This window comes from Globicephala melas, chromosome 18, assembly GCF_963455315.2.
Source record: "Globicephala melas chromosome 18, mGloMel1.2, whole genome shotgun sequence".
Taxonomy (NCBI): domain Eukaryota; kingdom Metazoa; phylum Chordata; class Mammalia; order Artiodactyla; family Delphinidae; genus Globicephala; species Globicephala melas.
Genome location: NC_083331.1, coordinates 17,914,528 through 17,939,832, shown reverse-complemented (window position 1 = coordinate 17,939,832; position 25,305 = coordinate 17,914,528). Strand labels below are relative to the sequence as shown.

Sequence of the window (25,305 nt, the reverse complement as noted above, 5' to 3'; positions counted from 1 at the left end):
TTTTAATCACTTTGCCTTTTGTCTTCTACTCATCAAAGCCAAAAATTGTTGAATCTGTTGTGATTTTTATCTCTAACCAGCTTCCTTGGTCTGCCCATTACTCAAGCCCCCAGGTTAAAATGCTTCCTTCTTGGTCTCTTCTTCCAAAAAAATGGGAGAACTTCCCCTTACACCCAGGCTGCATCCTATTAGATTGCTCTGTATTCGGGGTTGACTGCCCCACAAGGCAGAAGTAGAAAAAGATGCTTGGGTTTTCAGGCTTCTCCTAGATTCTAATCATATCTTTCTCACACTTTGTGCCTCCCTACTTTTGCTCAAACTAATTTAGCTCATGGCTGTGATCACACTGGAGAGACAAATACGCAGGCATAATGCTTAGGAAGTTCTTAGGCTCTCAGGTTCTGTATATGCCTTTTTAGTTATCCTTTTCCATATGAGCTCATTATCTCTTACTCAGAATCCTTTGACTCAAATTCTACCCAGGTGGAGCTCTGCAAAATCACATGTTGCTCCACTTGAATGATTGATTCATTTCATTAACCTGTGACTTTGCTTATTTACAATATCATTATCATGAGGAGGGTGGCTTAAAATCTGGCAACTGGAAGTGATGTCTGGAAGGTCTTAAATAGACTTTCTCCCCCTCACTCCGCCTTTTTTTTCTACTTTACTCATATCATTGGGTCATTCAGCATTTTTTTTTCATTCAGCATTTTTTATTGCAAGAAGGCAGAAATTTTATAGCCTCCTTTTACCCTTACCTTGCGTGCATTTTCTTAAAGACCTCTTAGCCTAGTACACTCATTTATTACTTAAATAAATTCCTATTTATCAGTTCTATCCATCACTCCACTTCCCATGGTCCACTTCAATATTTAACTCCCTATAGAAAGGGGTCAGCCTCTGTTTCCCCCACATTCTTCTCTCCTGATCAATAACACTGTAGTTACCTAAATAGATAATAAAGTTTGTTTTTGTGTTTGCTTTAGTTATACTTCTAAGGTTGGTGAGGGTAAAATAAAACAAGAACTCTAGTACTTTAACAGAGTGTAAATTAACATAACTTTTTCCTGTAGGGATATTAACAATAAGTTGCAAAAGGCTTAAAATATTCATTTTCCTTTTTGCAACAATAAGTTGCAAAAGGCTTAAAATATTCATTTTCCTTTAAGCCTTTTTCCAAAAGGCTTAAAATATTCATATTCATTTTTCCTTTTATTTAGTAATTCAATGTCTACAAATTTATTCTAAGAATAAGTATGCAAGGAAGAATATACAGGGATATTTATTACACTACTTATAGCAAAAAACCCCAAAACTAAAGTCCAAAGTATGTGATTGATTATAATCATTGGGGTCCATGTGGCATGGGCATTGGCCAACCAAAGCAGATGTCCAAATAACCAGCATAGTTGCAGGCCATTCAGCATGCCTACTGAATATTGAGCAGGGTTCATTCATTAATACAGAATAACACGGTCAAGTTGTTTAAGAACATTTAAAGAAATGGGGATATATTTATTGCATAATATCAAGTTTAAAAATTCCAAGATGCTAAACTTAGTAAAGAATATGAGCCCCCAATTTTTGTTCTATTTTTTACATAAATATTTCCTTCTTTTTGGACATGGAAACAATACCAAAGGTTAACATTAGTTGGAACACCAGTGGTTACATTCATACATTCTTGTGTTTTCCAAATGTTCTAAAATTAACATGTACAGTCAGTTTTGCTACAAAATGAGGTAAGTGTTCCTAAAAATCTCCATGCTATGCAATATCATGCAATAAGAACCACAGGAATTCTGGGGAAAACCGGGTTGGAGCTCAATACTCAAAAATTTCATCAGTGACATATTTTTTCTCTTAAAGTAGGAACCTAATAAAAATAGTAGCACACTTTTACACATGTTAAGTGGTTTAAAAAAATACATAAATACCACAATAAATATGGTACTTTTCCTTGAAAAAGACCTGACATTTTGCTTATGGTGGTGGATGTTAGGAGATTTATAGCTTGTAAATTATTTCAAAATAGTGGAAATAGGATTATCTGAAATCAGCTGGAGAGTTGTAACACCAAACATGGATGAATGTGACTCATATAACATGTGGTACACAGAGACAGCTGGTACATGCTTGAGGTGTGTGCATGTCTATGTTTTGTGCATTTCTCCATGGTTTATGTTTTGTGCATTTCTCCATGGCTTGGTTCAGCTGGGTGGTTTTCTGCATTCGTAAAACTGTACAAAAGCAAATGAGAAATCTGCATTATGCTCAAATGTTTCCTAATATGTCAATCATATTGGAACAAATTTGTGTTTTCAAAACAAGTGTTAAAAGCAGAAATGACTCTTTTACCACTGTAAAATATATGTATATGTTGAGTATGCTAACAAGTACTGTGAACCTATTGTTGTAATTTTGCTAATTTGGGTAACTACAGATTTTTTTTTTTAAGTGGTATTTACCTCTTACTCTCGCTGTTTTGTTTTGTTTTTTAAACATCTTTATTGGAGTATAATTGCTTTACAGTGTTGTTTTAGTTTCTGCTGTATAACAAAGTGAATCAGCTATATGCATATGTATATCCCCATATCCTCTCCTTCTTTCATCTCCCTCCCACCCTCCTTATCCCACCCCTCTAGGTAGTCGCAAAGCACCAAGCTGATCTCCCTGTGCCATGCAGCTGCTTTCCACTAGCTATCTATTTTACATCTGGTAGTGTATATATGTCAATGTTACACTCTTACTTCGTCCCAGCTTACCCTTCCCCTCCCCATGTCCTCAAGTCCATTCTCTATGTCTGTTCTTTATTCCTGTCCTGCCCCTAGGTTCACGAGAACCACTTTTTTTTTTTTTTAGATTCCATATATATGTGTTAGCATACGGTATTTGTTTTTCTCTTTCTGACTTACTTCACTCTGTATGACAGACTTTAGGTCCATCCACCTCAATACAAATAACTCAATTTTGTTTCTTTTTATGGCTGAGTAATATTCCATTGTATATATGTGCCACATCTTCTTTAGCCATTCATCTGTCGACGGACACTTAGGTTGCTTCCATTCACTGTTTTTTTCTCCTCGCTTCTCATCTATGCTTTTGTTTCTCTATTTTTCTCTCTTCCTAAAGATTACAGTATAGGTACAAAATACCACAGCTACAACGTCAGGTAGCCCAGGAATAACATTTGACTTTTCTTCAATAGTCTTATGCCAAAAAGGGAGACCCAAAGCAAAGAATCTATTTATTATCTTAGGAGTTTGTCATGCTATCCATGTACCATAGATATCTCTAGTTCTTCTCATAATTCCCATTTCAGACAGAATTAACATCGTGGCCCTGGAACTTGCTTAAAGATACTCAAATTGCTTTCCTAAAAGCAGAATACAGAAGAAATGCCAGAGGACAAATGCTTTAGAGGTGTCCAAGTTGCACTGAAATAGGGGTTAATTGATAGAATGAAAACACATTTCCAATTGTCCATTAATTGCTAATCCTTGGCCAAATTTGGAAATCTTTAAAAGTTCTTAACTTCAAAGCTTCTTCATTAGTCTGTTTTCTCTCTTATACTAACTCTGCTTCCATCTCCACCTTCTGCTTTTTTTAGGAAGGAGGAAGCTTGAATTACAAAATTTAGGTGACACCCCTGCCTATTGGCTGTATTTCCAAAATGTCAGAGCAATCTCTCAAAGCTGAGACCATCAATCTTTTTCTCACTTTCTAGCACTACTCTGGCCCACTACTGGTACTGCACTGCAGTGGCAGCTGCAATATTTGGCCCTCAGCAGTAACATCTACTATGCCAGTCCAAGGAATGACTGCCTTGTTTCCCTAATGCCAAGATAAAATATATCTCTACCTATATCTATTTAGTAATAAATAAATATAGATATATAGTCTCTGAAGGCCTTTATGTGATAAACTATTCTGAACACTCTTCTCATATCAAGTGCCTAGTTTCACAGTCCATAAAATCTTTGAAATTAGGCAGACCCAGATTTGAATGAAAACAGATTGTACGTAAGTAACATATCATTAAATTGGAGATAACAGTATATACTCCAGGACTAGTTGTGAGCATCAAGTGAAATAATATACATACATGCCTGACTCAGTTAACTGTTAAATGTTAGACACTGCTCCACTCATAAAAAACAAACAACAACAAAAAAAAAAACTCTAGCATATATTAAAAATACATCATCCAACTTGCAGTTGCTCTATCACTACTCCTGAATGGGGCAGATCCACTGGAGGAGTCACAAGCAGTTTGTAGTCAACCTCATTTACGAAACACTTAGTAGATGCAAAGTGCTATAGTAGGTGCTCCAGAGATACTCATAGCCCACACACCAACAAGTCATTAACTATGTGTTTAAGGACTTTTAAATTTTTCTTATATACCAACTAGACCAAAAGAATTCCGTTAAAAGAATTTTGAGTGCAGCCTTTTTTTTTTTTTTTGGCCACACCACGAGGCCTGTGGGATCTTAGTTCCCTGAGCAGGGACTGAACCCGGGCCCTCGGCAGTGAAATCACAGAGTCCTGACCACTGGACCGTCAGGGAATTCCCTGAATGCAGCATTTTTAAAAAGCATAGGATAGGAGTACAGAAACCCTGGAGTTTAGTCTAATTTACTCTAAGCAAAAGACAGAGTTGGGGTGGGGGCAAGGGAAACGGGACCCTTAACCATTTGATCTAAGTAAGAAAATTACAAGAAGTCTCAGAGGTTCCAGAAGCGGTGCAGGGATTCCAGAATATTTGTGAATTTGAGATTAATAGCGAATTATCAAGGAGATGCTCTATAACAATGCTTTATTTTACACTCGATTAATCCACATCTTTCATTCTAACAAACATTTTGAGGGTATTTTCTATGTGACACAAAGTAGTTTTCATAATGAACTTCAATTAATACTGTCCATACTTTCAGTGTTGCTACTAGCTTCTATGGTACTTTGGTAAAAGTCAGAAAAAGGGACAGGTGCAGTCAAGCAGGCGCATAGATTAACCAGCAGATAGCACCTTCACACAAAGAACAAGTACCCTTTTCACAGGCAGATGCAGCCCTGCACCAGCCTGGCACATAGTTTGATGTGACAGAAGTGGGGATGTGAGCTGGATTTCAGGCCCCACTCACTTCCCTGGCCAGGAGGCTTTGGGCAGTGGACAAGCCATACAACTAAATGCAATGGCCCTGAACACTTGACAATGGCAAGGCTCTGTTACAACTTTCTTATCACTTCAATGTATAGGATTCATTCATCCAACCATCTGAGGGAAATCTGCTCTTTGGGGGTACAGAGTAAAATAAGAAATTCATATTTTATTAGGGGATATAAGACATGTACTAAAAATAAATAGAGTGTAAGGCAAAAAGTTATGAATTACAAATGAAAAGACTAATGAAATACCAAAAAATTCAGAAGAGCCAAAAAAACATACCTTGAGGAATCACAGAAGGTTTCATAGAAAAGGTGCACTGAACTCAGTTTTGAATGATGGGTATGATTTGGTCACATGGAGATAAGAACACAGTATTAGGAAGTACAAGATATAAATAACAAGCAATAATTTAGCTTATCAGAAGCAAATGCTATGTGAATGACACTAAAAAAAACTGAAAAAAAACAGGTTGGGATCAGATTATGAAGAGCTTTAATACTAGGTTAATGAGTTTAACTGTTAATTTGTGGGCAAAAGGGAGCCATGATGTAATCAAACTCTCTTTCATGAATATGAATGTGGCAGTGTGTAAGAAGAATCAAGAAGGCAGAGAGACAGGAGGAGATGAAATTAAAGGCAATTGCACTAGTCTAGGATGGCAATGAAAGTAACTAGGCAGTCTACCTATCAGAGACAATAGGTTTGGCAACTGAATAAATGTAGATGGTAATTGAGAGAAGAGACAATATGATGAGTTTCCATGCCTGTGTGAAAGAGTAGATGGGTAATATTTTCAAAATAAATAAGGACCAACGAAGGAAAAACAAATTTTTGCAAAATAACCAGTTGCTTGATATGTAACAAGTTTGAGGTGCCAGCAAGACTTCTGGATATAGATGCCTACAGAGGCAGTTGAACACATAGCATAGAACTTGGAGAGAAAACAGAGCCAGAGATACATTGGGGGTCACTCATTCTGCCAGTGCAATATGAGAGACCAAAAAGAAAGCCAAGAACAAACCTTTAAGGAACGTCTATAAGTTGTGATAGAAAAAACTGACTAAAGAAACAGTAGTTAGAGAAGGACAGGAGAACCAGAAAAGTATACTATCACTATGAACAAAAAGGAGAACATCAAGAATATGAAGTGTGCAACAATATGGAATACTGTAGAGCAGTGATGAGCATCCTGCCTAAACCTGTAATCTAATTTCTAAGGCCCTCTTTCAATTCTTACAAACCAAAGGTATCAGGGGAAATAGGTATATTCAGAGAACCACTTAGGACAAGGAAAAGGACCTTTAAGAATTCATATTCCCCTAAAATCCTAAAGACATAGGCTGATAGGCCAAAGCCAGGCTGGGATCACCAGAGCATACGGTACTACAGCAAAGCATAAAGCAGGCAGAGGACTCCAAGCCAGTCCTTCTGGGAAATTGGTAATATTCGTTCTGATCCAGGTAGCATGGCTCAACTGACTTGCCTTGAACACTGGATGAGAGGTTGGAGTAGTAGTCCCTGACACACAACAAATATTCCAGGGCAAAATTAGGATTGTAAGAGGTTAGGGATGAGGTAACGGAGGCATGAGCATATATTACTGTTTCCAAGTGTTTTGATAAGGAACAGAAGGAGAGCTTGAAGGACTAATGAAAGGTATTTTTGTTGCTTGCTTGCTTGCTTTTTTTTTTAAACTCTCAGTAGATTGGGTGAAACAGATATCAGAAAGATGCAAGATAAGAGGATAATTAGTGAGGCAAGAGTCTTAAGCCCACAACGGAATATGGGATCAAGAACATAAGTGGAAAGTTTAACCCCCAAGAAGAATGATATATATCTTTCTAAAATGAAAAAGGAAGAGAAAGTATGAGTGAAATAAACTGTCCAGGTAAAGAGAAATAAAGTTAGAAAGCACATGATTGCTTCCATTTTCTCAGAAAAGAAGAACTCAAGATCATCTGAAGAGAATGAGAGTGGAGTAATAGAATGTGCATTTGAGCAGAGTGAAAATTGATGTTATCAAAAATCATATAGGGACTTCCCTGGTGGCACAGTGGTTAAGAATCCGCCTGCCAATGCAGGGGACATGGGTTCAATCCCTGGTTGGGAAGATCCCACATGTCACGGAACAACTAAACCCATGTGCCACAGCCACTGAGTCTGTGCTCTAGAGCCCAAGAGCCACAACTACTGAAGCCCGCGCACCTAGAGCCCGTGTTCTGCAACAAGAGAAGCCACTGCAGTGAGAAGCCTGCACACCACAATGAAGAGTAGCCCCCACTCGCCGCAACTAGAGAAAGCCTGAGCACAGCAACGAAGACTCAACACAGCCAAAAACAAAATAAATTAAATAAATAAATAAATAAAAAGGAAATAAAAAGAATCCTCCTGCCAATGCAGGAAACACGGATTCAATCCCTGGTCGGGAAGATCCCACATGCTGCTGAGCAACTAAGCCTGTGCACCACAACTACTAAGCCTGCGCTCTAGAGCCTGTGAGCCACAGCTACTGAAGCCCGAGCACCTAGAGCCCGTGTTCCGGAACCACAACAAGAGAAGCCACCACAATGAGAAGCCTGCGCACCGCAAATGAAGAGTAGCTCCCGCTCGCTGCAACTAGAGAAAGCCTGCACAGCAATGAAGACCCAACAGAGACAAAAATGAATAAATAAATAATAAGTTAATTTAAAAAAAAAAGAAATGAAGGGGTACCAAAATAAATAATAATTTTAAAAAATCATATAAATGTAGTAAGAAGAAAAGCTAAAGGCTATAACTTGCATACATCAAATTCTAAGCTCAATAGTTACAATTCCACTTACAATTGCAGCACAAACAATAACCAGGTGAAATACATGCTATGGTATTCCTCCAACTTCCCAATTCAAGGAAAAACAAAGAATGAGGTAAGAAAGAAGTCATGGAATCCTCAGATACAATATATCAATACAATATCATCATAACCAACAAAAATGGGCTTAGTGCTATAACCATAGTCAGATGGTAATGACTCTCTCATTTCCCTGCCCTTCTTTGATGGATCTATTTTCTGTTTTTTTCCACAGTTGATACTTGTATGAAAAGTTCTTCCTTGAATCAATTAAGAACACAACATAGCTTTTAATGAAAGAACAACTCTCATCCTATCAAGAACTGACACATGTTCGTTCTCTTTTTATAAAGTACGTCATCTTACAATTTTCTGAGTTTTTACAAACTTTCACTTTGCTACAAATTATTGAAATCAGAGCTATACAAAAAATTTTATGTTGGAAAATCATATTATTTCTGTTATAACTCTTTAAAAGTACAATTTGTAAGCTGGTGCTTTAGAACCAGGAAGGAAAACAGGATCTAAAAAGAACACAGAAAGGACAAAGAGAGAATTAGGTTGAATAAAGGGACAGAAGACCTTGAGTTATAAATTATTCAATTTAAAATGTCCTGGGAGGGAGAAGCGAGAGGAGGCGTTGGCGGCGGCACTAGGGGGGCGCGGGGGTGGGGTGGGGTGCGAGAGTGAGTGAGCGGCTGAGTGAGTTTATCCCTATGGTTGGTGAGAGGCCCGGGGTCTACCTCCGAGGAGCGGGGTCGCAGCGCCAGCTAGCAACGGGCCCCTCCCGGCCCCGGCCCGGCGTCGGCTCAGTTGTGAGGAGGAGGGGAAGCGAGTGTCCGGCCCCCGTCATGGAGGGCACGGACGTGAACCTGGACCCCGAGCTGATGCAGAAGTTCAGCTGCCTGGGCACCACCGACAAGGACGTGCTCATCTCTGAGTTCCAGCGGTTGCTCGGCTTCCAGCTCAACCCGGCCGTCTGCGCCCTCTTCCTGGACATGACCAACTGGAACCTACAAGCAGCAATTGGCGCCTATTATGACTTTGAGAGCCCAAACATCAGTGTGCCCTCTATGTCCTTTGTTGAAGATGTCACCATAGGAGAAGGGAAGTTGATACCTCCTGATACTCAATTTATAAAAACATGGCGGATCCAAAATTCTGGGGCAGAGGCCTGGCCTCCAGGGGTTTGTCTTAAATATGTCAGGGAAGACCAATTTGGACATGTGAACATGGTAATGGTGAGATCGCTAGAGCCCCAAGTGATTGCAGATGTCAGCGTCCAGATGTGCAACCCCAGCAGAGCAGGAATGTATCAGGGACAGTGACAGATGTGCACTGCTACAGGACTCTACTATGTAGATGTCATCTGGGTCATTCTCAGTGTGGAGGTGGGTGGACTTTTAGGAGTAACACAGCAGCTGTCATCTTTTGAAACGGAGTTCAACACACAGCCACATCACAGGGTAGAAGAAACTTCAACCCGTTTGCCTCTCCCCAAAAGAACCAACAATCAGATGAAAACAACTTAAAAGACCCTGGGGGTTCCAGGTTCGACTCGATCAGCAAAAACACATGGTCTCCCGCTCCTGACCAAACCGAGCAAGATGAGAATAGACTCTCACAGAACTCTGTAAATCTCTCCCCCAGCAGTCACGCAAACAACTTATCAGTAGTGACTTACAGTAAGGAATCTCCTCTACCCTAGGAGATGGCCATGAGAGAGCTCTGTCTGCCAGCATCTCACCTGGATTCTAGCACACTTGCTATTACATGAGATCTTGGGGGCTAGAATTTCAAATAGCGAATAGCCTTTTCTGAAGTCTTTAATGAAAGGAAAGTCAAACTCAACCAACATCCTTCATCTCATTGTAGGACTTTAAATAATATGTTTTCATTCACAAAAAAATAATAATAAAATAAAATGTCACGGGAAACTAGTCTCAAAGTATCTCTTTCTACAGTTTGAAGATTGTTGATAATGGAAAGTACTTTTTGACAAGATATTTAATTTTCAGACTCAAAGACATTGACAGCAAACAACACATAGAATTATAATAAAACATATTCACTGAATGGAAAAATCTCTATGGAATTAGTTCAGTAACTACAGTTGGATTTCATTATCTTTATAAAACACATTTTACCATAACTCTGAAGACTTATAAAACATGATCTAGAATAGGAGAAATGATTATAATCTATTAATAACTACTGACCACAGAAAAATACCTTTAATAAATGCAAACACAGAATGGTATCTCGTTTTACAAATAAAATATGAACTAGTGTACTTTTCTTGCTATATTAATTCTTTAAAAATATATCTTTTAGGGCTTCCCTGGTGGCGCAGTGGTTGAGAGTCCGCCTGCAGATGCAGGGGACACGGGTTCGTGCCCTGGTCCGGGAGGATCCCACATGCCACGGAGCGGCTGGGCCCGTGAGCCATGGCCGCTAAGCCTGCGTGTCCAGAGCCTGTGCTCCGCAACAGGAGGGAGAGGCCACAATAGTGAGAGGCCCGCGTACCGCAAAAAAAAAAAAAAAATTTATATATATATTATATCTTTTAGCCTTTTGATTTCAAAATAAATGCTCACTGTAAAAAAAAAAAACAACGAACTTTTAATTTTATGTGCTTCTCTATTGTTTGAAAATCCCCTCCCTTCCTCTTCTCTAATTACACTCCCCAAGGTTAACTACTAATAATAGTTTAGTTTTATTCTTCCTGACATTTGTTTCCAGGCAAACACAGACAGACATACATGTTGTTCGAGTATACACACAACTTTTAAAACATGGGATCATACCACACATACTGTTTTATAAGTTATTTGTTTTTCTTAATAGTAGATCCTGGATTTCTTTACATGCCAGATTTGATAGATAAACTTCATTCTTTGGGCCTCTCACCGTTGTGGCCTCTCCTGTTGCAGAGCACAGGCTCCGGACGCACAGGCTCAGTGGCCATGGCTCACAGGCCCAGCCGCTCCGCGGCATGTGGGATCCTCCCGGACCGGGACACGAACGCATGTCCCCTGCATCGGCAGGCGGACTCTCAACCACTGCGCCACCAGGGAAGCCCCAAAACTTCATTCTTTTTAAAGAGCTGCATAGTGTTCCTTAATATTGCTGTACCAATTTTGTTAACCACTTCTCTACATGTAGATATTACAGTAGCTGCTGCTCCCCCGCCCCTTCTATCTTATAATCTATTTTTAACTTATTCACTGATAATACAAGTATAAATTAGGATTTAAAATTATGATGCCAGTTCTCCTTTGAAAGAAGCTGTAATGTGGTCATCTAATAGTAATAAACTTTTTTTTACTTTAAATAAAGATTTTGGCCTTTCATCACTGATAATCATATACAAAAGTTGTCACTGTTTTCCATGCAGTGTTATCAATAACTCTGAAAATTTTCAAATATAACTGATTTTCAAATTAACTACACATTATAGCCTAATTCTCCACTATCACTCAATTACATGTAACAACGCTTTATTGGTGTTTCTACAAGCCTACTGTAGTACGGCGTTGTCTAAGGAATTAAAAATAAGTCTTTCACAAAGGACTTGCCTTCAGGGAGCTTACAACTTTTGGGGAAAAAAACTTATTTACGTATATGAAACAATTACACCAGAATATAAAGACTGGAGAAAATGTAAAGGGAAGAAAAAATAACCAAGGGACCAAGTATTATAAGGTACAATATAGAGATTACCTAGTGAGGAGAGAAAAGATAAAGAACTAATGGAAGAAATGGGAATTTAGATGCACTTTGGAAAAGTACTAGGATCTGAATAGGGAGATAGAAAAGGGGGGAAGATACTCCCAGCAAGGGAAAATGTTTTAGGAAAATCTTGAAGACTGGCATGAAAAAAGAAAGGGGAAACAGTAGGAAAGGGGAAAGAAAGAGAACTAGGAAAAAGGGAGAAAAGAAAATCATGGTTAAGACAGAAGCATACAGGAAAAAGTTTCTGAGATGGAGTGGTGGGCAGGGAGGGTTGTTTGTTGCTTAGGCCCATATATTTACTGTCAGAGGAAGAAGGCTGGGGAGAGGTAAAACTAAAAGATCCTAGTGGGAAAAGAAGTCAGTGGTAAAGGAAAGAGTGAAGAGAACAGTGAGACACAGAGATATCTCCTAGAGGGAAGAAGTAACCCAAATGGTAGCTGCTCCCTAAACACTTGGCCAAATGTTTTAGTCGCATATCAACCAACATTTAGCATTCAGCCCCTTCACTGGCTTCTGCAAGAAATCCAGGTACACCAAGGATTTCCTAATTTCCATACGTTTTTATTTGTGGGGTCACAGTGAGAGTCACATTACACAATATACAGCATTTCACTTGGAAAGTCTCATCTAACATCTCTCGAGGGTTCCCATTCCCCTCCTGCCAGGTTTTCCCTGTACCTTTCACTTTTTTCTTTCCATTATTTCTGTCCCAGGTTCTACTTCCAAATCTGTGTACGTAACTCATCCTGAACCTTAACAAAACAGGCCCTTCCAATGGACACAACACACCTCTTTAAAAAGCAATTTAAGGGGCTTCCCTGGTGGCGCAGTGGTTGGGAGTCCGCCTGCCGATGCAGGGGACACGGGTTCGTGCCCCGGTCCGGGAGGATCCCACGTGCTGCGGAGCGGCTGGGCCCGTGGGCCATGGCCGCTAGGCCTGTGCGTCTGGAGCCTGTGCTCTGCAGCGGGAGAGGCCACAGCAGTGAGAGGCCCGCGTACCGCAAAAAAAAAAAAAAAACCAATTTAACAATCATCTTCTCACACTTGAACAAGCCCCTTGTAGACTCAATATTCATCACAAATGAATTATCAAGGCATTTCTTCCAAACAAATTCAGCATTTTCTGCAAAAAAAAAAATTCTTGTGCCAACTACTAAAAGACCGACAATTTCTCCATCTCAATACAAAATCAAAAATACAGATGAAAAGTTTTCACCTTAGTAAAAGAAGCATAACTGCTATAAGAAACAGAACCAATCTTCCTAAGAAATAGAAGAAAGATTTTTTAAAATATAAACTATCATTGGCAAGAATGTGGTGAGACAAAATCTCATATGCTGCTGTGTAGAATAAAATCACTAAGAATATATCTAGAAAACAATTTATCAGCATATTCATGCTCTTTAACAGACTATTTCTACTAACAGAAAGCTATCCTGAGAAAATAATCAGAGATATGGCCAGATAGTCAACGATGTTATCGTAATGTTATTTATAATAGGAAAGCCTGGAATGTTTACAAAAAGAAACGGCTGAATAAATTATGCTATGCTACCATCTTATAATAAATTTAATAGAGGTGTCAAAATAATATTTTAAAGTGTCATATATTCATATAAGAAAAATATGTTAAATAAAAATAAAAAAATAGAATAAATATGAGTATTTCAAATTCACTTTTATTTTATTTATTTTTTAAATGTGAGCAGTTTATTAGTGTTGCTTTGAAACACTATCCATCCCTTTGATTCACTCATCTGACACAGCTGATTACCCCCTTGGTTTTTTTTTTTGTTTTTTTAATTTATTTTGGCTGTGCTCGTTCTTTTTTTTTTTAATTAATTAATTTTTTTGGCTGCGTTGGGTCTTCGTTGCTGCACACGGGCTTTCTCTAGTTGTGCTGAGTGGGGGCTACTCTTCTGGCGGTGTGCAGGCTTCTCATTGCGGTGGCTTCTCTTGTTGCGGAGCACAGGCTTTAGGCGTGAGGGCTTCAGTAGCTGTGGCATGTGGGTTCAGTAATTGTGGCACGTGGGCTCTAGAGAGCAGCCTCAGTAGTTGTGGCACATGGGCTTAGTTGCTCCATGGCATGTGGGATCTTCCTGGACCAGGGCTCGAACCCGTGTCCCCTGCAGTGGGAGGGTGGAGTCCTACCCACTGGACCACCAGGGAAGTCCCTCAAATTCACTTTTAAATTATATATATACACACAACTATTTGTGTGTCCATACACACATAAAATTTTACATAGATAAAATTAGAAGGAAGTACAATGAAATTTTAGAAGTAATTTTCTTTGGGTGTTAGGATTGATTACTTTTTCTTCTTTTATTCTTTTCTGTAATGATCAGAAGCGAGATGAGGAAGGGAATGTCGTCATTTGCAAAGCATAGCAATAAGACACACATGCTGTGCCGCTATTGTGGCTCTAAGGCCTACCACCGACATAAGTCGATCTGTGGCAAATGTGGCTACCCTCCCAAGTGCAAGAGAAAGTATAACTGGAGTGCCAAGGTTAAAAGATGAAATGCCACTGGCACTGGTTGAATAAAGCACCTAAAAATTGTATACAGTAGATTCAGGCATGAATTCCCTGAAGAACATCACCTAATCCCAAAAGAGCAGCTGTTGTAGCATCCAATTCATCCTTAAGGGTTTCAATAATTAGTCACTCAACAAATGTTTAAAAAGAAAAAAATAAAGTTTTCAACCATAGCATTCATAAGTGGAAAAAAATGTTTCTTTTTTTTTAAAAGCAGCAGCTACGTTTCTCTATAAACAGGCATTTTTAATTTTTTTGACACAAGAAATAGGCATTTTTTTTAAAATGTAGGCTCTGATATATATAATGTATACACTCTACACTGTTGTATTCTATGACTATGGTGAACTCTGCATACCCCTGAGTTTCCATTATAACCCCATGTTAAGGAAAGTTATGAGTGAAAAGGAAAGGAATAAGTTTGCTGTTGTCCTGATTTTTAGTCCGTAACTGACAACTTTAATGACACTAGAACATAAGCTAATGTGAAGGAAGGGAACTTTTGTGTTTTGTTCACTGCTTTATCCTCAGCAAATATTTGTGAATAAATCTCCAATTGATTTTTTAAAATTATGAATCACATTCCTGTTCTACTATATTCTTTGTCTTGAATAAAAAAGTAAGGGCCCCCAATAAAGATGTTAAAAAAAAAAAAAAAAAAAAAGTAAGGGCTTCCCTGGTGGCGCAGTGGTTGGGAGTCCGCCTGCCGATGCAGGCGACACGGGTTCATGCCCCGGTCCGGGAAGATCCCACATGGCGCGGAGCGGCTGGGCCCGTGAGCCATGGCCGCTGAGCCTGTGCATCCGGAGCCTGTGCTCTGCAATGGGAGAGGCCACAACAGTGAGAGGCCCGCGTACCGCAAAAAAAAAAAAAGTAAGACAAAGAGGAAGTGCTGACTTTTAAGTGATGAGTTGGGGAACCCATTAAAAACAAATTAGTTCTGGTTTTGTTTTTTTATTCCTGCCCGTACAAAGGGGATGATGCTTTCTCTCTAGAGAAGCTCATCTTAGGTTACTCTGAAGTGTTCTACTTTAGTACTAACTTTCTTCATAAATTGTATCCTGCTACTCTGATTAAATCATCTCGCCATCTCTTTTATTTTTCCTATATTTTTTTTCTCTGTGTATGGCCTTCCATGCACAGTTGACCCTTGAACAACTTGAGGTTTAGGGGTACCAACCACCAACAGTCAAAAATCTATGTTTAACTTTACAATCAGCTTTCCATAACTGCGGTAACCACATCTGTGGATTCAACCAATTGCAGATCATGTAGTACTCAAGTACGTATTTACTGAAAAAAATTCACACATAAGTGGACCCGTGCAGTTCAAACTTGTGTTGCTCAAGGGTCAACTATAGTTTCTTACTCTTTTTAACTGTGCCTTATATGCTGGTTTAACATATTAATTTTTAAGTTCTATTATGGGATTTTTCATTTCTGATATTCTAATTCATTCTTATTTTAATGTGCCTTGTCATTTTTATAGTCTATTACTCTTTATTTATGTTTTAGAATCCCTCTTTTTTTAAACATCTTTATTGGAGTATAATTGCTTTACAATGGTGTGTTAGTTTAGGCTGTATAACAAAGTGAATCAGCTATACATATACATATATCCCCATATCTCCTCCCTCTTGTGTCTCCCTCCCACCCTCTCTATCCCACTCCTCTAGGTGGTCACAAAGCACCAAGCTGGGGACTTCCCTGGTGGCGCAGTGATTAAGAATCCGCCTGCCAATGCAGGGTACACGGGTTTGAGCTCTGGTCCAGGAGGATCCCACATGCCGCAGAGCAACTAAGCCTGTGTGCCACAACTACTGAAGCCTGCACGCCTAGAGCCCGTGCTCCACAACGAGAGAAGTCACTGCAATGAGAAGCCTGCACACTGCAACAAAGAGTAGCCCCCACTCACTGCAACTAGGGAAAGCCCACGCACAGCAACGGAGACCCAATGCAGCCAATAAATAAATGAATAAATTTATTTAAAAAAAAAAAAAAGCACCGAGCTGATCTCCCTGTGCTATGTGGCTGCTTCCCACTAGCTATCTATTTTACATTTGGTTAGAATCCCTCTTTTATTTATTAAATACATTTATCTTATGTATTGGATATTTCTAATAGCTGAAATATCTGTAGATCTGTTTCAGTTGTGATTTCTGCTGACTCTTGCTCATAGTGTTTTGATTTTTTCCCCTTGTACGTTTTGTGGGTTTTTTTTAAAAAAATGAGTTTATTTGTTAGAATTTTAACTATGATTATTTGATAACTAGGTTGATAATTCCTTCCATGGAGGATTTGTGATTGTTTCTGGCAGGTACTGAAGAGTGTTACAGACCCAAGTCTATTTTAAATTAAAACTCTCAATTTGTAGAGTTTAAGGATCATGAAAATAGTATAAAATAAGGCATCAAATCCAAGTGAATGTAAGCAGGAATTATTCAGGGAGATTTTTAACTCCACCCAGAGCTGTATGACTCTCCAGGATGGTCTCTGATAGGCCCCCTTCACTTTGCAGAACGCAGGGAATTTTCCTCCGTCTCCATTCTTCTCCATGCACAAGTTTCTATGCCAAAAGAAACTGATGGATGCCCTCAAAGTATTCAGTGATTTCAGCACTCGTTTACCTCACAGAATATACTTGCTTGGTTTCTAGCCCCAGAAAGTTTCCCTTATTTTCTTATAGGTTCATCCATTCATTTTAAAGGATTTTTAAAATACTGAATCTAGTATTTTACATATTTGGTGGATGTCTTGTCTATCATACTACCAGAAATGGAAGTCTATTTAATACTCCTACAATTGCTTTGTAAAATTTAAATCAGGATATAATAATTACTCCTGTAAATTTTATTTTAGTGTGTTAACTGTAGTCTATAAGTCTGTCAAGGGTACTTATAATCTTGACTGAGTTATTATATTAGCTTACCTTAGAAGTTGTGTATCATCTGCAAATTTTCTTCAACTTTCTCAGCCTTCACCAAAGTCACTGATCAACACAGCTTCTGACAAAAAGAAAAGCTTAAAAATTAATTTAAAAAATCTTTATAGAAATTTCAACGTTTTCCTTATTATCATGTATATAGAATTATAAATTGAATTTCCATCAGAATCATATAAAAATGAATCAAATTAAAATACGAATATCTCCCTACCCCAATTAGTTCAAGTGGCAGACTTTTTAAAAATTAGTACTGAACCAAATAAAAATATTTCATCATTAGGGAAAACCAGTATAAATGTGAAGGGGTGGCTTAGATGAGGGGAACTCTAGCACCACTGAAATCTCTATCAGCCCTAACCTTCCACAGGAGGAAACCACCTTATCTAAACTAGTATCTTAAAGGCCAATACAAAAAGGTTGTGCAAAGCTTAGAAGAGCTTTAAAGTGTCACGAAGGGAAGCTTTGAAAGGTTTTTTGCTTTTGACAGCATCATGAAAACCCATGCCTGCTAGATTTTTTTTCTGCTTTGCCATAATTTTAGTTCACATCTGTCACTAATTTCAGTCATCAATGGCAACTTTTATAAAATTTCTATCTCCAACATCAGTATGAGGGCGTGTATGTGTGCATGTGTGTATGCTTACATTTTCCCATTAGAAATAAGAGAAAACTTACACTCTCTCCTTTAATACAATGCTCTTGCATGAAGAACGTATAAACAACTGACTTTGGGTTTGCATCTTTATTTTCTGAGCAGCAACTACTGGTTTAAACAGAACATTTAGCTCTGGATGTTCTTTCTTCTCAATATTTGATGTATATCCTGCAATAATGTAGTAGAAAAAACACAGGCTTTGGAATCACATAGATCTGGGTTTAAAGCTCAACATCCCTCTTAGGAAAATAATATCACAAGTCTCAACGGGTAGCTGCACGAGCCAAATTATATAGCATATACATAGTGCCCAGCACAAAGCCTGCTACGTAACCTGTACTCTGTTATGTTAGCTGTCCTTCTGTGTAATTTTGTACTTCATTTCCACTTTGCTCAATCTATCAAAGGACTTTCCAGACTAAATTTTCTAAGTCATAGCCCTGATAAACTACTGTGGTTTTGTTCAACAATTAACATTTTGCAACACTTATTTTACCCAACAATAGACATAAAATACTTTAAAAATAGCAATACATCGGCTTCCCTGGTGGTGCAGTGGTTGAGCGTCCCCCTGCCGATGCAGGGAACACGGGTTCGTGCCCGGGTCTGGGAAGATCCCACATGCCGCGGAGCGTCTTAGGCCCGTGAGCCATGGCTGCTGAGCCTGCGCGTCCGGAGCCTGTGCTCCGCAACCGGAGAGGCCACAACAGTGAGAGGTCCGCGTACCGCAAAAAAAAAAAAAAAGCAATACAACAATTATACTACTGAATATACCCCGCTAAGAAGATACAGTTATCCCTTGGTATCCATGGGGGATTGGTTCCAGCTCCATCCCCCCATGGATACCAAAATCCACGGATGCTTAAGTTCCTTATATAAAATGGCATAGGGTTTGCATATATCCTATGCACATTGCACATATACTTTAAATCATCTCTAGATTACTTATAATACCTAATACAATGTACATGATATATAGTTGCCAGTAAGGGGTAAATTCAAGTTCTGCTTTTTGGAACTTTCTGGAATTTTTTTCCCTGAATATTCTCGATCCATGGTTGGTTGACTCTGCAGATGGAGAATCTGAAGATACAGAGGGCCAATGTACAGTCCAAAATCTATGTTCTAAAGTCACTAAAATTGTTGCTTTTCTTGTGTGGCTATGTCACCAAACTTCTATATAGTTATGTAAATTTATTTCCTTTGTAGATTTTTCTTCTCTTTCTACCTTTTTACTTAATTTAATTTTTGAATATGTAAACATACATGATTCTAAGATTGAAACCATGTAAACAAGTTATAATTAGAGAACTCTATCATTGGCACCTTTCCCATTCCTTTCTTCTACATATTTAATAGATTACTCTTCAGTGTCTTTGTTTTTTCCACTTTGTAATATATTCTGCAGATCACCCGATATTGGTACATGGAGACTTTCTACATTCTCCTTATGCCTTCTAGTGAAAAGGGTGACTTGGAAGGGACACCATCAACCTGAAGATTATTCCATTGTTGCATGTACTTTAATCAGTTCCCTATTAATGGGCATTTTGGTTATTTCCAATCTTTCGCTAATACAAGTAATTCTGTTGTGACCAAATTGATACAAATGCCAGTTTATATTTTATGCCTGTGTGTCCTTAGAACAGATTCCTATGTCTGGGTCAAAAGACACACGCATATGTGATTCTGCCAGATACTACTTAATTCCCTCCTGGGCTTTGTGCTTTTGTATCCCCACCAGAAATGCATCAAAGTGCCTGTTTCCCCACAGTCCATAGAATATTTTATATAACTACAGATTTTGGTGAGAAAGGCTTTAGTGTAGTTGTGGTTTTTAGAATAGGTTTCATTTGTATTTCTCTTTGTATGACTGAAGTTGAACATCTTTTATATGTTTTGTCATCTGCATTTTTTTCCATGAAATCTATTTTCATATCTTTGGCCTGTTTTTCTACCAGGTTGATGGTAATTTGCCTTGATTTTTGGAGGTTATTTTCATTAAGGAAATGAGCTCTTTGTGCTGTATATTCAAATATTTCTTCCCAGTTTGTCACTTGTCATTTGACTTTGTTCATGGCATTTTTCACCATGTAAATATTTTTTTAATATAGTGGAATTTATCATAGTTTTAATTTTCTTCTGAGATTGAGTCATAGTTATAAAATCCTTGGCTTACAATTTCATAGACTTTAAATTTGTTCCATGCCTATTTTGCTTTGTATGTTGCCATTGAGAAGTTTGTTGCTAAACTCTTCTTTCTGCCTGGAAGCCCAGAGGTACTTTTCATTATCTTCAAAGTCCAATAGTTTTATTAGGACATGACTTAGTGTTGACTACTTGGGATCAATTTTCCCAGAACACAAGGAGCATTTTCAATACATAGATTTAAATCTTCTGTTACTTCCAGAATGTTTTCATGGATATAAGTTTAAATATTGCCTCAGCTACTGTTTTTTTCTTCTTAGGAACTCTAATTTTACATATAATCTATATAAATCATTTTCTGACTTTTTACCTTTCTTCATTTAATTTTCATTCTTTTGGCTGTCTTCATATTTTTTCTCAATGCCCCTTGTATTCTTTCCATTAGGTATCTTGGACTTCAGCTTCATTTTAAAAGATGATTATTTTTTGTCTTCATTTTGTTTCCTGAGTTCAGTAAATTCACCTTCCATTTCTTCCCTTCTTTTTTTGTCTTGGGGTTCTGAATTTGAAACTTTATCTCTGGAAATGCTTGTTTAAGGGTATTTCAGTTAGGAGTATTTAATTCAGGTAGTTTTCTTTAGCTCTTTAGTTGAGTAAGCTTTGGGGGAGACTTTCCATCAGCTGAAATATTTTGATTCTCATTTTATTTTTTCTACTTATAGTAACCTTATATGGGTGTTGCCTGCCATTTTCTGTTCATTTTGAAGGGTTTCAATTTTCTTAAACTAATTAACAACGGTACATAGACAGGAGTGAGGGATTTGGAAGAAATACTGGATTTTTTTAGTTCAACAGCACCTTCTGTTGGTTTAATAAAGTACAGACTTTTAAAAATCAGTGACTCCTTTTTGGGTGAAAAAGGGTTCATCTATCTTCTACTCTGTTTCACCAAGATCCTTAATTTCTACTACCTCTTCATTCTCTTTACCACCGAGCCTCCAGGTAAATGGTGACCCTTCCAAGTCATTCTGTTGCCAGAAGCAATACCTTTCTGAGATGGCCTCTTTGATCCTGTGTACTTTCAAGTCCCTTTTGTCTAAGGAGTCTTAAACCTTAGTATTTCCCTCCTTAGGGTGGGGTTTTCTCTTTTTGGAGTTATTTTACTTGCATTCTACTGACGCCAGTTCCTGCTTCCTTCTTCTCTGTTCTGAAGTCTCAACCTCACTTGTCACCTCAGCATGGGGTCCAGAGCTGAGTCTGCTCATTTCAGTTTATCTGCCTACATAACCATAATTTGAAATTACATTAGTTAGGCAAGGGTGGTGGTGATATACTTTGCTCTCCTTACAGATCTGTATGGTTTTTTTTAAAATAAATTTATTTATTTTTGGCTGCATTGGGTCTTCGTTGCTGCGTGCGCTTTCTCTAGTTGCAGCAAGTGGGGGCTACTCTTCGTTGCGGTGTGTGGGCTTCTCACTGCGGTGGCTTCTCTTGTTGTAGAGCACGGGCTCTAGGTGTAAGGGCTTCAGTAGTTGTGGCTCACAGGCTCTAGGGCGCAGGCTCAGTAGTTGTGGCACATGGTCTTAGTTGCTCCTCGGCATGTGGGATCTTCCTGGACCAGGGCTCGAACCCGTGTCCCCAGCATTGGCAGGTGGATTCTTAACCACTGCACCAGCGGGGAAGCCCTGTATGGTTTTTTAAAAGGATGTATGGAGAGATTTGGATTTAGACAGTCGCCACCATCCTACAGAAAACTTGACCCAGGTTTAATTTTAAAATTTTTAAATTATTTTCTAGTCTTATTGCATGTGGTCAAAATTTTGACTTTTTATATTTTGGAACTGATATATTCTTTGTGGTCTAATACATAATAGATTTTTATAACTGTCCTATGTGCATTTGAGAAGACATATTCTCTATTAATGGATTCAGACTTTGATACAAATCTGTAAGATCTACCTTACTGATTATGTATAATAATGACTAATTTTCTTGGTCCACTTAACCTGACATTTTGAGAGAGGTGTGTTAAAAGTCGTCTATTATTAGCAGGTTTCTATTCCTTTTTACATCTAGTAGTTTTTACTTTATGAAAACTATTGATGTGTCATTTGGTAAATAGATATTTTAAAAAATCTTCATTGTAAATATAACCGTTAGCTTTATATGGGCTATTTTATAGTATCCTTCATCTTAATGCTTTTTGAACTAAACTCTGCTTGTCTGATACCAAGATGATGAACCTTGCTTTTTTTAAAATTTGCATTTTTCTGATATGTTTTCACTCTTCCCTCTATTATTGTTATTTTAAAATTATCCTTCATTTCTTATGAACTCCTTTTATTATTCATACTTTTTACAACTGTATCTTTTGCATACAGCGATCATTAAGTTGAGCCCATATACATTTATTAATACACCTGACATATTTAGTGTTGTGATAATGATTCATGTTCTATTCATTTTGTGTGTGTGTACAGATAAGTATGTATAGAAAATAAATACATATAGAAAATGTGTGCATATCATTACATAGTTCTCTTTGCTCTTTTTAGGGTAGGTATTTCTTTTAGTATTTAGGAAAGTTTTTGTTATTGGGGTTAACTCTATAGTAATATCTTTATACAATACTCTTCATTCCCCTCCCCTCTTTTTAAGATACTGTTCCCTGCAATTAGCAGTAACAAAATTAGTAACTTCCTCTTCTCCCCCACCATCTAGTTTTGATCACGGGTATTACTTTTATTAGCGTTTTATCTTACACATCTAAGTATACATACTTATTTATAGTATTTTATGTCCATCAGTCAGCTTCAAGTGCTATCCTTTTCCTTACAGCTAATTCCTATGAGGCAAACAACCACTTAATTCTACTTTTCACTTATACTCCCCTTCCCCTCTCCCTTTTTCTGTGGGCTATGCTATTTCTACATCATCAGATTATACAACATTTACATACCATTCTACCACAATTATTCCCATCTTACAATCTTAGTGCTACACGAGATATACTCAGTGCTTACCACCTGACCTCATGTCAAAGATTCTCCAGTCATTTCCTGGTTGTCTGAAATTTGTTCTCTAGTATATTCTTCAAGAAAGATTCATAGGAACAATATTCTTTGAGTTGTTTCATGTTCATATATGCTTGTTAATGGCCTGAATTCTTGAAGTATAATTTGGTGAGATATGGAATATTTATTTCCTTGAATATTTAAAAAATGTTGCTTTGTTATTATCTGGCATGAAATGTTGCTGCTAAAAAAATCTAATCCAGGGCTTCCCTGGTGGCGCAGTGGTTAAGAATCTGCCTGCCAATGCAGGGGACACAGGTTTGAGCCCGGGTCCAGGAAGATCCCACATGCCGCGGAGCAACTAAGCCCGTAAGCCACAACTACTGAGTCCATGTGCTGCGTCTACTGAAGCCTGTGCACTTAGAGCCTCTGCTCCGCAACAAGAGAAGCCACCACAATGAGAAGCCCGCACACCGCAACGAAGAGTAGCCCCCGTTCACTGCAACTAGAGAAAGCCTGCGCACAGCAATGAAGACCCAACACAGCCAAAAATAATAAATAAATAAAAATAAATAAATTTTTATATTAAAAAAATCTAATCCAGTCTAATTTTCTTTCCAGGTTTACTTGGTCTTTTTTCCATGGGTGCAGAAAGATTTTTTTTCTTTATTTTTAAAATCCAACAGTTCTACAAGAATCCTTCTGTGTTAACTGACTGGTCTGGGTTGAATTCCCCAGATGCACAGTGTGTCTTTCAATGTATATAGACTTAAACCTTCTTTAAAGTTTTCCTGAATTATAGTTCTAATAGTTGTTCTGTTCCACTGCATTGGTTTACAATTTTTTTATCATGGTAAAATAAACAACATAAACAACAATAATAAACAACAAAATAAACAATATAAAACGTACCATTTTTAAGTATACAATCCAGTGGCATTAAGTATATTCACAATATACTTGTTAATGTTACATAATCATCACCTCTATGCTTTGGTTTAACAAAACCAAATACATTCCTAATACACTTATTTTGGCTCTCTTTGTCTTGTCACTTTCTTTTCTTTAAAAAAATATTTATTTATTTATTTGGCTGCGCCAGCTCTTAGGCACAGCACATTGGATCTTCGTGGGATCTTTGTTGTGCCATGCGGGATCTTTAGTTGAGGCAGGCAAGATCTAGCTCCCTGACCAGGGATCGAACCCAGGCCCTCTGCATTGGGAGTGTGGAGTCTTAACCACTGGACCACCAGGGAAGTCCCTGTCTTGTCACTTTCTTTTGGTCCCTTTTAAAAAAACTTTATCTGTTTGATTTTCTTCAATTTTCTCTTATCTACTCTTTATTTCTCTTATTGTGCTTTCTATGATGTATATTCACTCTTGTGTTCTTTCTAATTTAATCATCATTAGAAATATCCTTTTTTCTAATTCTTTCTGGAGTTCTGCCAGCTCTCATTTCACATCCTTCTATATAGCTTATTCACCTCATCTCTGAGCTCCTTTTATTTCTGATTTGTGTGGTTCCTTCAAAGGTTTCATCTTTCCCTTAATTTCTCTTTGCTTTATTTTGAAATATTTAATTACCATTTTCATCTGCTCTTTGGCCACTTTTTTTCTGGTGTGTTTTGATTATATGATGCAATGCTCCATGGCTCATTTGGTTTTTTTTCTTATGATAACTTAGTATGTAATTATCTCATAGTCCCTTTTCCAATATAATTATATGTTATCCTAGACTAAGAGGTTCGTTCCTGTGTCACATTGTACGGACATACTTCGGTTTTTAAAAATCCATTCCCCAGTTGAGATATCTGGGTTGTTTCCAGTTTTTGGTGATTACAAATACAACTGCTATAAATATTTGCAGAGGGGAGACTACAGGTTTTCATTTCACTTTTCATAAGAAAAGCATACAGCAGTTGTGGGGGAAATGCAAATTAAAATCATAATAAGATGTCACTTCATATCTCATTATAATGGCTAAAATTAAAAAAAAATTGATAATTCCAAATGCTGGCAAGAGAGAGAAGCTAATGGAGCTCTCATATCTTGCTGGAAAATTTCAATCTAGGAGTGGGATTGCTAGGTCATATAATAAAGGTATGTTGGATTTTATAAAACTGTCAGTCTTCCAAATGGCTATAGTATTTGCATTCCCACTGGCAAGATTTGAGTCCTGTTGCTTTGTATCCTTGCCATCACTGTGTTCTCTTCTTTTTCTTTTTGTTTTGTTTTTTGCCATTCTAAGAGGTTGTATAGTGGAATCT

General features: G+C 37.9%; 1 protein-coding gene and 2 pseudogenes across 4 annotated transcripts in view; 2 read left to right on the top strand and 1 right to left on the bottom strand.

Annotated features, from left to right (window-relative positions):
- Positions 1–25,305, bottom strand: part of CAB39L (calcium binding protein 39 like) — a 100,447-nt gene that overhangs the window by 68,341 nt on the left and 6,801 nt on the right. For 2 of the 4 annotated variants that reach the window (XM_030882319.2, XM_030882323.2), the window contains exons 2-3: positions 17,897–18,044; positions 17,207–17,282 (exon numbers count right to left, since the gene is read on the bottom strand). The gene's annotated coding sequence lies outside the window, so the exon portion shown is untranslated. The remainder of the gene's footprint in view (positions 1–17,206; positions 17,283–17,896; positions 18,045–25,305) is intronic. The other 2 variants (XM_030882320.2, XM_030882321.2) reach the window with 1 other exon arrangement.
- LOC115866550 (protein ILRUN pseudogene) lies at positions 8,855–9,711 on the top strand (annotated as a pseudogene).
- LOC115866551 (large ribosomal subunit protein eL37 pseudogene) lies at positions 14,094–14,422 on the top strand (annotated as a pseudogene).